At 39.6% G+C, this 14,714-nt stretch overlaps 1 protein-coding gene across 2 annotated transcripts in view; it reads left to right on the top strand.

Moving 5' to 3' along the window:
• ENOX1 (ecto-NOX disulfide-thiol exchanger 1) overlaps positions 1–14,714 on the top strand; it is a 597,059-nt gene that overhangs the window by 99,660 nt on the left and 482,685 nt on the right. The gene's annotated exons all lie outside the window — the stretch shown is intronic.

Raw genomic sequence — 14,714 nt, 5'->3', positions numbered from 1 at the left:
ACAGTAAGATTTTACTATATTTATGGAGGCATGAGGGGCCCAGGGGGGCTAGATTATGGTTTTAACACTATAGGGTCAGGAATACATTTTTGTGTTCCTGACCCTATAGTTAACCTTTAAGGCTCACAATCAGGATGTTCAGATATAAATAAATAAATATAATAAAACATATATACTATAATAATGCTTATTATTTTAAAGAAGTAAGCTTGGCTCTAGATGGTAATGGCATCTGTGTACCACAGTAACACAACACTCTTTATCCTGTAAATGTATGCCTCTGCAAGCCAATTCCATGGCATTTATATGTAATATAGGAAGTGCGAGCGGAGACTCTGACTGGTTTTGAGATGGGTGATGCTCATCATTTGGTGATGAATGATAGCCATAGATGGACTTTGTGTGTTTTTGCTTTATACTGTTTGTAAACCGTTGTTTTTGTTTTTTTAAAGAAAAATTATACATTTCAGTACCTGTATTCCGATGGCTCATCAATACATTTTGGAATATGCCTGATGCACATACACTAAATCTTTGTTGTGTTTTTTTTTTAAATTTGTAAAAAAAAAATATTTAAATAAACACATATAAGAGAAACCAGAGGGCCATGGACCCTTTGTTTATTTAGGAATGCTGCACTAAAATCCTGGAATGACACATTCTGCCTATGGACATTTGCATATTCTGCAGTCTCTTACAATCACAGGTGAGCTGCATCCCTGGTAGTCCAGTGGGGGTGCTCAATTGTCTGCACCAATATCCAGTACAGATCACTTTAAGAGCATCCTTGCACTTCCAGCACTTCTCAATGGCTCAGAGCAGTGGCACTCTATGTAATCGAGACGTCCTGAAGGACTGTGGGGGTGATCTTGATATGGATATTGGTACAGAACACAACACTCCCTTAGAAGTGATGGGGCATGGGGCTGAGCAGAGAGATCTTTTGGAGACAATTGTCTCAATCCTCACATCCAGAGCTCCTTGTCTGGGTCTGGCCCTAGGCAGCTTCCATTTTCACATTAGGGGTAATCTGGCTCTGATTATTAGACTTGTTTGACCTTTGATAACTTTTTAATAGCTATAAAGCCTTTGTTACATTGTGATTAAAGGAAAAGTCCAAGCACTACACTATACCACAGTGCGCTGGCACCCCAATTTTGTAAACCGTCCACTAGACTTAATTTTCCTGTCTTTACCACCTCAGCCAGAGAGCCGGAATCTCCTACAATGTGTGAGGCTTGCTCAGTGCTGAGGACTTCTATTGGCTCTCCTGAGTTTAGCACTGAATTACACGACTAGCCCATTTGTTGAGATAGTTAAGGCTGTGAGCAGAGCACGGTGGACCTCAGGTCTATATCTATGGCTTGCCTATTTACAATGGGAGCGCTCCTGCACACTCCTGGCACTATAACTACTATAGAGTGCTGTACTGGTCATGGTGCTTAGCATGTTTTTTGTGTTTTTTAATACCCTATCCTGGTTGTTTTGCCATGGTTTTACTGTCATTTTCATTTGTGTTTTGCATTCTTGGCAGGTCACAAAGTCCTAGAATTAAAGGGCTATTATAGTAACCAGAACAACTACAGCAGTTGTTCTGGTGAGTATACTGTGTCAGAGAAAAGGCGGTGTTTACATTGCTCCCTAGGGACACCTCCCTCTGCATTCAGACACTGAACTTTCCTCATAGAGATGCATTGATTTATTCATCTCTATGAGGAGATGCTGATTGTCCAGGGCTGTGTTTGAATCATGCTGGCTCTGCCCCTGATCTGCCTCTTTGTCAGTCTCAGCCAATCCTGTGGGGAAGCACTGTGATTGGATCAGGCCACCACTTATGATGATGTCAGCAGACAGCTTGTTTTTCTGAGGCAAACAGCATGCAGTTACAGCTTCAGGCTTGAATACAAGTAAGAAATTTACTATATTTATGGAGGCATGAGGGGCCCAGCAGGGCTAGATGGTGGTTTTAACATTATAGGGTCAGGAATACATGTGTCATGATCTGCTCTGCTCTGTTCTGATGTCTGGACTTGGCTTCTGGTATCCAGTACTTTTGTTTCAATTCTTGTTTGTTTTTTCTTGGTTTTTGGTTTTCTATTTTATGTCTGGTTTTCTTTATGCGGGGATTTCTGGGTTCATTCCTATAGTTCGTCCCTGGATTTCCCAGTGCCCAGGTTTCCTTTAAATGTTTGTTTTATTTGCCACACCCGTTTGTTTCCATGTTTCAGTGTTCCTGCAGGCAGCTGCTCACTGCTTCTGTCCTTTCTTGCAGGTAAGTGCTATATATGTGTTCTGAATCTGTGGTTGTTTTAGCATACATTAGGCAGTGTAGGACCTGCCAGATATGGGGTACATTGGCGTTGTTGGCATGCTTATGCAATGTATGATCATATAGTGTGACTAAATCCCCATGATTTTCATATGTAGTACTTATGTAGTTATTTCTCCTCTTGTTTTGCCTATGTTGTCTTGTTTTAGTTTGTATACTCAGCCCATGTACAGTCCTGTCCAGTCATGCCCATGTTATGTTCATGTTTTCCTCATGTTTTGTGTATATGTTCTGGGTTTAGCTTACTATCCTTCTCTGGTTCTGGGTTCTACTAGTTCTGTCTTGTTTTCATGTTTGGTGCCTATCTCTAGTCTAGCCTTGTTTCTAGTTCTGGATACAATCTTGCTGCACAGCCTCCCTATTCAGCTCCTGGGAGGTCTGCTTAATTTCCAAGCTCCTAGTTCCTGTTATCCGCATAAGGTGAATCAGGGTCTTGGTATGTGGCTGCACAAACCCTGGTGCTCAACACCAGGGGCGTGCGGTTACCCTGCTAATCCACCTCCACGCTGAAGACTCCCACTTAACATCAGGCATATTGGGTCCCGGTCCACGCAGTGCAGCCTGGACACTGTGTCTGGGTTCCGGGCACCGGACCGCCACCCTGACATGTTTGTGTTCCTGACCCTATAGTGATCCTTTAACATATCTTCCCCTTGCTTCCTATTACATGGCATCTTGGGGGAAAAACAAAAACTCATTGAACAAACTCTCAAGATGAGTTTGTGTTGAAGTAAATGTAGTTGTCTCACAGAGTTTATACAACTTTAAGGGATGGAAGGAATTGTGGGAAAAGTTGGTTTACATTGAAGGAACACTATGGTCACCTAAACAACTTCCGCTTAATGAACTAGTTTTAGTGTATATATCATGCTTCTCAGGTTTTACTGCTCAATGCACTGACATTTAGGAGTTAAATCACTTTGTTTTGGTTTATGCAGCCATTGCCACACCTCCCCTGACTCTGATTGACAGAGCCTGCATGAAAGAAACTGGTTTCACTTTCGATCAGATGTAATTTACCTTAATTAATTTTATCTCTTGCTCTGGAAATTGAACTTTAATCACACACAGGTGACTCTTGCAGGGTCTAGCAACCCATTAACATTCCAGAGGATAAGAAAATCTAAATTAAACACAACTTGCAATAAAGGAAGAATTAACTTGAAATGAAGGCTATGCAAGTCGCCCTTCACTCTTTCACCTTCTTAGGCAACCTTTCTTGTGTTTAGGCTATGCAAGTCACCTGCAGGGAGGTGTGACTAGGGTTCATAAACAAAGTGATTTAACTCCTAAGTGGCAGAGAATTGAGCAGTGAGGCGGCAGGGGCATGTTCTATACACCAAAACTGCGTCATTAAGCTAAAGTTGTTTTGGTTACTATAGTGTCTCTTTAAAAGCAGCACCTCTAAGACATAAATTATTTTTAAAAATGGCAGCTCACATTTGAGCTGGCAGCTGTATTTTAATTTTATGTTCTGGACGCTTCTCCCTGTGGTTTGCAAACCCATATTTATTAAGAGCGTTCCCTAATATAGATACACTAAAAACCAGGCTTCCCCAAACTCCGGCCCTCCAGATGTTGCTGAACTACAACTCCCATGATTCTATGAATGAAATGGATAGGCTGATAATCATGTGAGTTGTAGTTCAGCAACATCTGGAAGACCAGAGTTTGGGGAAGCCTGCTATAAACCATCAAAAATAGTAACTTGACAGTTGCTCTTTATATCCTACCCCCTTCAGGACCAATAACATGTCTGGTCTGTCAAGAAACAAAAGGTTTCTCTGCTGGTCGTGAAAAGGATGTAGTGGATTTGTTACATGTCTATAGCGTACCCGTTACAGTTACAAACACTGAAACTACTAATCGCCTATGCATGTGATTCTGCAATGTATAGATGAACACTAGCACCATCAAACCGGAATTAAAATACTTTAAAACACTTTCTTTTTACCTGCCTCCCACTGATTTTGTTATTGTTCCAGTACTATAAAGGATGGGTGATGATGATCACTCAGCATATATGTGTTATTTCATCTTAAGTGTTATACTTATTATTATACTTAAAGCAGCACTGTTACACTGTACTTACCTTTTCCCAATCGCTTCCTCATTCCTACTCTAGCCAATCTTTATTTTTTTAAATGTTTATTCTATTTTTAACTAAAAACGCAAGACAAAGTACAAACTACTTTGTCTTATGTATTTTTTCCTACGCCTGACTTTCATAGATACCGAGCGGAGCTACAGTGTCAATCCCAACATCCATCACCAGGATCCTCCACAGACAAGGTGGAGGCACCCATTAAGGGACAGATTCAGGTGAGTATAATTCACCTTTCCCTGCCACCCAGCCACTCCAGCAGTGATGTCACTGTCGGGGCCTTTGCTAATTCTGCAAAGTCTCTAGATGGTGACACTGTCGCTTTAACTAGTATAGCTGCCCATACCTACAAGTGTTAGACATAGCTGCTTTTACAAGGAAAAAAATATTGCTGTATTTTAAAGGAACACTTTAAGCACCTTAACCACTACTGCCCAGGCACCCCGCCTCCCCTCCCCTAATATAAGAATGTGTTGACAGGGTACATAGTTCCACTGAACACCTGCTGGTGCTTCTGTTATTTCTACTAGGCTAAGCCCTAAAGTGCAGGGCAATGCTCATTGGCTGAGAGCATCATCTGAGCACTGTCATCTGATTTAGCTCAGTGACAGAAGGGGAAGCAGTGATCCCTGCCTGGTAGAACCAAGGTAAGTTGTCAAATTCTCATTGAAACGGTTTGAATACTTATGGTTTGGGGGGTGCCACGGCACTACTGACACTATAACCACTACAGCAGACTTTAGTGTTACTGGTGCTTGGGGTGTTCCTTTAACCCCTTAAGGACCAAACTTCTGGAATAAAAGGGAATCATGACATGTCTCACATGTCATGTGTCTTTAAGGGGTTAAGATATCTTAATTTAGTAGTCTAATCCCTTTGTACTTAGTGAGGCCATACGCAGAAAGCAGCTTTCATTCATGCATCTAGTTTTCACAGGGGCTGTTACTTAGATCCTTCTGAATCAGGAATCCATTACTAGAGGCAGTAAATAAGAGACTGTTTTATTAATAAAATACAGGTATGCAAATCTGCTTTAACCAGAATATCAAAGTAGCAGACATGTTGTTGAACACACATTCATGCCATTTACGGCCTTCCCAGAACATAGTTCCAGATGTTTGTGGATGTTTTATGTAGAACATAATGTTACATTCTGTGCAACCACAAAATGGAAGCTCAGATGTGACGCCATGCTTATTAAAGAGTACGTCTGTTACCCATTATGTGCATACAAATATGCTGGCATACTCCATAATATTTATTTAAACATTGTCAAAGGTAGTCATACGTTTACAATAACTAGACTATCACAAGCCATTCACAGATTGACTATTCATTTTTATTTACTTCAATCTCATTTGATCAAAATAATCCAGCTATTGGAATGTTGATGCAAAATTAATCGCTAAGGGGGGCGGGACCTGACCGCAGAGCCAAGAGGACGCAAGTCTCTGAAGCTCCCACTCACGGGGGCAGAAAAAGCGATTTTTATGCGACAATACAGGCACAAAACCGGCAAGCAAAGGCAACCACACGAAAGGGGCAACCGAGACGCACAAGATAATACCCTCCAAGCGACTTGTAGGTATCGGTGTGCACATAAGCCTGCCACACGCAATGTATGATCATATAATGTAACTAAACCCCCATTATTTTTTGCCTAGATTAGGTGTTTTTAATAAAACTAACAAAATTGTTCAGAACCAAAATAGCTGTTTAGTAGCTAAGTGAGTGTTCTGGATTTTCATTTTTACTGTACTTATTGGCCCCCAGCAACACCCCATTTAAACATGTTCAGGTGAGTGCAGCCAATCCCTTGTTTTCTTCTAAACGAACAAGCACTGATACAAAATAACACATACCATTAGGCCTAACTCTAGTGTCGGTCACTGTGGCCGGAGCTCGCTCGGGAGGCAGATACCGACCTGATGACACGTCGACCCATATGTGTTAATCTTTACATTGAGCACCTTCCTACTCATTGTCTTACACAGTGGTATTTGTTTCTCCTGATTTTCTTTTATCTGTTTAAGTTCAAGTTTTTATACAGTGGTTTATTAACATGTTGCTCTCTGCCAACTGACCTTAACGAAGTGTAACCTTAACCACTAGATACACATGATGTGACCTAATAGTATTAATCATTAACAGCATGCACCTCACCGCAAACACTTAAATGTTTCACTGCTCATTCACAATTCCATGCTAACATATTGATCTACTAGACGTTAGTCATAACTTCGAGGCATGCTATTACTAACCTATGTTGACCTCCTAACATGCCAGTCACCATACCCTTACAGTATTACTCCTGCATACTCATCACCTGGCATGCCCTGCATTACCCTATTTGCTATTAAGCTTGTTGCATACTACTTTGCTGCCTAACATTCAGGGACACACCTAGTCCTAGACACTTAATGTTACAGCTTATTCCATGTTCAACTGTTAAGCCTTGTTTTGAAATGTAATAATTAAGCCTGATATTTAATATTCAAACGCTTATATCTTGAATCGTTACTTTTTTATTTTATTTAAAAAACGATATATGCAAACCCAACATGCCATAATACTGTTTTGCTATAACCATAAAATTCGAGCCTGCTGATGATGTGACAATACAGGCACTGTTGTACCTACCTGCATATCAAAAATAAAGAATTATAACATTCATCGCTAATGCCATTTTGCTTATGATTTGGGATTGACTCGCATTCACCCTTATGTGTTAGCCAAAAGCTGAGATGGTACACAGTCTGTGCTGGGAAAAAAGTAATTAGATTTAATTTAATCAAATTACAGTAGCAGCTCTGGACATTAATAATGCTTCAGGCATTGTGTGAAATTTTATGTGAAGTTGGGCATCTAAATTTCCTCAGAGGATTTAATTATGATAGATACCTGTATTAATTATTAATATGGTGTTTCAAATAAGAGAGAGTAATTTTACTATGATATTTAAAATTGATAGCGTGGTTAATGTTGCACAAAATAGGAAATTATAGTTTTTACCTCCAAAAAAATAAAATATAAGGAAGCATACTTATTATTTTCATGACCTCTAGTAATTGTCTTATTGAGATGCACATGGCAAATAGACACTGCTTTGTGTGTTTCTCCGCAGTTATCAGCGCTTTAATGAATCACATTATTTTTTTGGAATTCTCTTATACATAATTTAAATGTACCAGTGTTAAGGTCAACTTCGATGACCCTTATCATACTTTAAAAAGGTACCCAAGTGGACTTGAGAACTTGTCATATCAATATAATTAGGTCGCCAATAACGTTATTGGCCTCACCCACATTAGCATTAATATTTTCTTGGCTAACACAGTGCTACTAACTAAATTTTCAGGGTTATTCATGAAATGAGAATTCAAAAGGAATTTCAAATTTAAGGCCAAAATAGCCGACCTGGAAAAATATTCCTGGCTTACAGCTATTTTAACCTTAAATGTTAAATTACTTTGAAATATGACTTTAATAAATAATACTGAATGTGTGATGTCACTAGTGCATTGCTTATTGAAACAAATACAATAAAGGGACACAACAGGCACCAGAATCACTCCAGCTTAATAGTAGTCATTCTGGGACAAAGAGCCTGTCCCTGTAGGCCGAGCATTGTAATTACTGGCTTTTACACCTCTGCCTACCACCACCTCTAGTGGCTGTCACTTGTCACTAGAAGGACTTCTTTGGTTCGTTCTGCTTTTAATGATTATAGAGGGGACCAATAATCTAACATGTTTGTATTCCTAATGCTAATGTTTAAAGTGAAAACTATTTAAAATTTAACTAGCAAAAGGCAGTGGCGGTGTAAGGTTGGTCCTGCCATAAAAGGGGAATAGCCTGGCTGTCTCTCACCCTAATCAGGGCTGCTTCTGAAACCCTCTGTCCCTGGGTTGAATGCCCTTTGAGCAGTTTGTGCAGGGCTGCCATTTTGAGGACTTGGGACATCAGAGACAAAAAGTGGGATGGCGAAACAAGAGCCTAAATTGAGGAACTTTTGCCCAAATCGGAATGCTTAGGAAGTATGCAAGGGCAATACAAAATAATGTTTGCATGTGGGTGCTGGCAATAAAACAAAAAACTATAAATATGATGACTGTGGAATCATTTCTTTCTAAGAATGGCTGGGTGTTGTGCAGTATGTGATTTCTGCGTATATTGCCTAGACTTTGTACCTTAATGCCTCTAGAGATCTGGTCTATGCACCAAGTCCACTTTATTAAGATAAGGTGGCTGTGGTACTTAGACTCCCTTTTCAAAGTGCATCAAAAAGTTTCCACTTCATATATCTGTTGTATGTATATACGTTATTTTCTTTGGTTGTTAAACACCATCCATAAGTTATGGTAAGGTAAAGGAATACACCAGTGTAAAGAAGGGTTTTAGAATTGCCTGGTTTTAGTGTTAGCAGGTACAGCAGAAGTGCAAGGACTGTTATACTTGTTACACAGCATGGAGAATAGAGGTAGACCGCTAGGAGCAGTGACTTTGAATCATTTTACTGTCTGACATAGAACACGCCACCTTGATTGGGATCAAAGCACAATACCTTTATCAAAGCCAACATATATGATGCTGGCGATTTAAGTTTAGAAAGGTACAGCTTGATCCAGCTGATTGTGCATTGATTAACCCCGACTTTTATCTCTGTGGGCACTCAATTCTGAAAATATGTGCTTTCCAAAATCCCTTAGGATTGGAATAAGGCCATCTTTAATATTTAAGTGTACTCTCTAAACAGTGACAGCCAAATGGCACTTTTTTGCCCAAGTCTTCGACTTTTCTTTCCAGCTAGGCTATTTGTCAAATTAAGTTTTTAATTTTGAATAAATCCCTGTTGAGTGAATATACACGACAGCAATTTTATAATTATGCCTTAACACAGAAAAAAAATAAATAAATAACTGTGCAAGACATAACATTGGATTTTATAGAACATCAGACATTTACATGCATGCAAAACATTGTATCTTCATTATAGATTCCTCTTAAGGGGTCGTCGTCATGATATTTCTAGTGCCTAATTCATTTCCTCGTAAATGTTGTCAGGCAGTTTTCAGGTCTATATAAATGTCAGTTTGCTTGATAGTTGGCTTTGTTACGTGTTTTATACTATTTTTGTGATAAAATAAAAAAAAGATGTAACCACTTTTCTCTGAAGAATGCATAAATTAATTTGGATTTAATCAGAAATCCGAGATGTACTGTATATCGTTATCTCTCTCAATGCATTTAAATTCTTGGTACAACACTGAAGAAGTCCACAAACACTAAGTGTTCTTCCATGCCTAAAAACATATTTAAAGGGTTACTCCACCCTTCATGAACACTTATGCTTTTACAAGTTGTCATAGTGGTAGGAATCCGTATATGCAGCATTTCTGCTTGAAACTCCACACAAATCGAGATACCTGCACTTTTGTGTCCAGAACTCTCTTCCAGGCCACCTACGTTTAATATTGTACAAAAAGTACACTGCGCACACTGCTTGCTGACGACCAATGTAATAGACTTCTACTCTTGCAGGCAGTGCTGGGAAGTCATCTGCACTGTGAAGCTAGTATGTCCCCCTCCCTCCATTTCTCAAGCGCTCTCTCTTATACCCCTTCCTGCTTTCTGATTTGTCTTTTTTTTCTTTTTTTTAACAATACCCTCTACCTGTCCACCACACACTCCCTCCCTCCCTTTTGTGGTTTCATGAAAAACATTTGATTGGATTCCGGTAAGGAAAGCCGTGAGTATGGACAGGGTGTGAGGAGAACTTGTACTGGGGCAGGATTCCAAGTAAATTTGTTTGTTAAAATTAAAAAAAATAATAATAATATAAAAGCTTGTGGTAGGGGTGAAGTTAATAAAGCCCAATAGGACATTTTACATTTAGATTTATAAAGGATTGGAGTAACCTTTTAAAGAAATATGGACATTACACCATTGAATAAAGCATTGCAAATCACCTGTAACTTTTGTTAATGTTTTTTTCATGTGATGCTCAATTTTCTTTTAAAGGGACACTATAGTCACCAAAACAACTGTAACTTAATGAAGCAATTTTTGTGTAAAGATCCTTATCATACAATCTCACTGCTCAATTCTCTGTTATTTAGTAGTCGAATCACCTTTGTTTCTGTTTATGCAGCAAAATAGGGAATGTCCCTCCTAAACATGAACAGTTGGGAGGTATTTAAATGGTAAGAGCTCCAACTGCACTATCTGAATCACAGGTATTACTCCTGGCACGGCAAGACACTGCTATTCATAAGGATAATCATGAATTTGGGTAATAAATTCAAGACCTAAAGGCTGACTGGGAATTCTGTGAAATATAATACACAAACATTTTAGGGTTCTAGTTAGGTGGCACCACGCTATCACCATTTACATGTGTAGAGATATTGATGTAACACTACATCCATGTTTTAATTTCCGTTTGCTCTGTGAAGTTTCCTTTAATGAAATGACAGGTTACACATGCCAGTCGCACTTCTTGTTATGTAGGGTTTTTTTTTTTTTGTTCTAAATGCTATTGTTTGGAAAGGATTTGTGAGAAATGGGTCAGTCAACTGAAAGCAATAAAGTCAGCGGCAAGATGTCTTCTCGATATCCCATCTGGAAAAGGTTTTTCCAATCCTCTCTCTGACATCTGCTTAGTGCCAGAAATTAAATCTCCCTTGTGAGTAATTAGACGATATAGTGTCTGGCTGAATGCTTTCCCCTCCCACTGGTTGTGTTATAAAATCCTTTATGGGAAAAATCCATGGCTGACAAAAGGCTGTATTCCAGAAGCAGATATACAGTTTATTTCTGAAAACGAGAGGCATATCGAGGCTGTTCAACCTATGTCTTATACCGAGTCTCTTATCTCAAGATAGCATGGCAGTAGCGGTCACTCCTGGGTGCATTCTAGAACAGTACACCTCCTAGGACTCTAGAAAATATTAACTATGATGGCTCGATGGTGACTATTGTCTGAAAATGCTTTAGGGAAACATTCACTTTATCCTGATACTTTTCATTAAAGGGACACTGTAGGCACCCAGACCACTTCTGCCCATTGGAGTGGTCTGGGTGCCAACTCCCACTACCCTTAACCCTGCAAGTGTAATTATTGCAGTTTTTTATAAACTGCAATAATTACCTTGTAGGGTTAAGTCCTCCCCTAGTGGCTGTCTATTAAGACAGCCACTAGAGGGAACTTCCTGCTCTATAGCACAGTTTTTCTGTGCTAGAGCGTCGCTGGACGTCCTCACGGTGTGTGAGGACTTCCAGCGTCGCTCAATTCCCCATAGGAAAGCATTGAAAATCGTTTTCAATGCTTTCCTATGAGGTGCGCTAATGCACGGCGTTGCCGCGCATGCACATTAGGTCTCCTCAGCCGGTGGGCGGGATCAGCCTCGCCCACCGGCCGACGTAGGCAGAAGGTGGAGCGGCGGGGGAGGAGCAGGCAGCGACGTGGGACATGTCGCTGCCTCAGGTAAGTCACTGAAGGGGTTTTCACTCCTTCAGCAAATGGGGATTGGGGGGTGGGAGAGAGAGGAATCCTGCAGTGCCAGGAAAACAGATTGTTTTCCTGGCACTGGAGATTCCCTTTAAGCTATTGTTCAACAAAGTATCATAGCTGTGAATTACTGGCTCATTTTTTTATCAATACATTATTGAATATGAAGGGAACTCCAGAATAAGAGAATGTGCACTTTCATAGTCCGCATTCACATTTATAATGTTGTACTTTTCCATCACACCTAGAATGTTAAAAATGTGTAGCTTATTAAATTGCTGCTGTGTTAAGTGCACTTGAAAAAGACCCTGGAGGGTAGAAACGCGTTGTGCCAGCTGCTGTGTCAGCAATTTCTGCTTTTATTATTTTATACCAAATAAATGTTTATTTTAACACTTCACCTTACCTGGTTCCTGAGTTCCTGCTAAGAAAAACTTATTACAAACATCTAACAGGAGGATCAGATCCAGTGTATCTCTTGGTGGATGAAATACCTTTACAGTCCAGAGCCTAACTTGTGTGGCTCTTGTCAGTGTGAGTGAACCTTTTTTATTCTCCACATATTGTAAATAGGTTTCAACAGTATAGACTATGTTGTTTTCTTGTATATATTATATATAGGGTCCACAGTTACTGTCTGTTGCTGAAAATAGGACATATACAAGAATTTAAAGGTAAAATATTCCACTGTTTGTGCGCTTTCACCTTTTTTCTCTATTCTACAAATATTGTCTATGGCGCTGGGTAAAAGGCTATCTAGAACTTACATTAGCATGATGAAGCTTGGCCATAATTTACCATTAAAATATTTTAGTGTGATCTACAAACGTGTCTTCCTTCAACGAATGCTTAATAATTTGTTAATGGGGGAAAAAAAAAAAAAAAAAAACGATTTAGAGGAACATATTAGTAGTTGTTTGCTGTAAAGTCAGCCTCCAAATACGGTGATTTTTTCCATTCACCTACAGCTCAATAAAACATATAAAGAACATTCAAAGCCTCTGAGTTGGACCGCAGGTGTCTGAATACTGCTGGCAAATTCATTCGTGTTTCCAGCAGCCTCTTCCTGTTCCATAAGCAATATTTTAGCTGTTTTCCTCTTTCCAAAGCCTTTATTGTACTGGAGCAGATTCTGCAAACAGCATGCACAGAAAAGTGGATGTAATCATTGCCTTTGGCTACTTTGCTTTTTACGGATGTCATTCTAGGTGAATGACTAGGGACAAATCACAGGGATGGTAAGTTCCATTTTGTTATGTTTTCACCTTTTGGTTTAAAACAAACAAAGGGCTATGTACAGTACTTATAAACTGCATTAGACAACCGCCTTACCTTTATAGCACTGCAAGTAAAAGACAAAATGTGTCACATTACAGGAGCTGTGCCTTCCAGTCAATAATCTCCAAATAAATCACATTCACTGTGGCTATCTCTGCTATGGCAACCAAACCCCAGTGTTTCCAAGCACAGAATAAAAAATCACTAAAAATGTAGAATTTGATCATATAGGACACAGACAATAGCTGTCCATTTCATGTGAAAGCTGTATATTATCCATAATTGGACTTGGGAACAATCTTAACTAGTCCATTCTCCCATGCCTCTCAGAATGGTGAAAATAGTGGATTTTTGACCACATCTAATTAATATGAGGAGTGAGGCACACACAAATGTTTCTTTCTGGTGCTTCCTACTGTGCATAGGTGATTATTAGATCAGGCAGTTCCCATTTTAATCCTTATCTATTCATCATTATATAGAAGGGTAGCACCTGTGTCGTGGCGATGTTATGTGGTGATTACTGGGTTAAATACGTCATTCAGAACAGGGCATTCTCAACAGAAATCGGTGGAGGAAATTCGAAATGGAAACCAAGCAATATTTTTTTTTTTTCTTGTTTCGTAGTATTTCCACAATGTATGGGTTAATTTTATTTACATGTGAGTGAAGAGGGGCTATCGATAACTGGCCTTTTCCCATTTCATTCTGTTCAACATCACTTATTTTACATAGGATGATATTTAACTGAACAAACTGGGTATATGAATTATCAGATGTAATCATTACTTCTCAAGTATATATTCCATTAAAGGTTCATAGGATGTTTTTGTGTAGGCCACTACATATGTGACTTTGGTGAGCTCATACACCATGTGAAGGAACTTTTTTATTTAAAACGTATCTATAAAAATTGGAAATTATGAGTTTATGGTGCTTCTGCAACCATTGCAGATGCTAGCCATATATTCATTATTAATATTGGCATTTATAAAGTGCCAACATATTTCGCAAAACTGAATGGCTGAAGAAAAAGACAACGTAAACAAACCAACACAAAAAAGGAGGACCCTGTCTGTGAGCTGAGATCTACCTTTTTGTTTTTGTTCCAGTAATTCTTTTGTAATCCCAATCCCTCTCGGTAGTTTCTCTCTACAGCTGCTAGGTACTTTTTAAGACTACTGCCCACTTTATTTCAGGAGGGGAGGAGTGTAGACTGGGGGTGCCCTCGAAGGCACAAGCGGCCAGTATAGGTATTTTCCCCTTATCCCTCATATAGGTATAGCACAGTTTACCTAGATCGTTAGTTTGCAGCTCTCAGAGTGTTAGGCCAGACTGTGAGCTCCAGTCTGTACCGTGTATACTACCCTGCTGCTACGCTTGCTAATTAAAGGGACACTATAGTGTCAGGAAAACCGCTTGGTTTTCCTGACACTGTAGTACCCTGAGGGTGCCCCCACCCTCCGGGTCCCCCTCCCGCGGCACTGAAGGAG

Source organism: Pelobates fuscus, chromosome 1 (assembly GCF_036172605.1).
Source record: "Pelobates fuscus isolate aPelFus1 chromosome 1, aPelFus1.pri, whole genome shotgun sequence".
NCBI lineage: Eukaryota > Metazoa > Chordata > Amphibia > Anura > Pelobatidae > Pelobates > Pelobates fuscus.
Note: the sequence above shows the minus strand (reverse complement) of the source record. Positions and strands in the feature narration are given on the sequence as shown.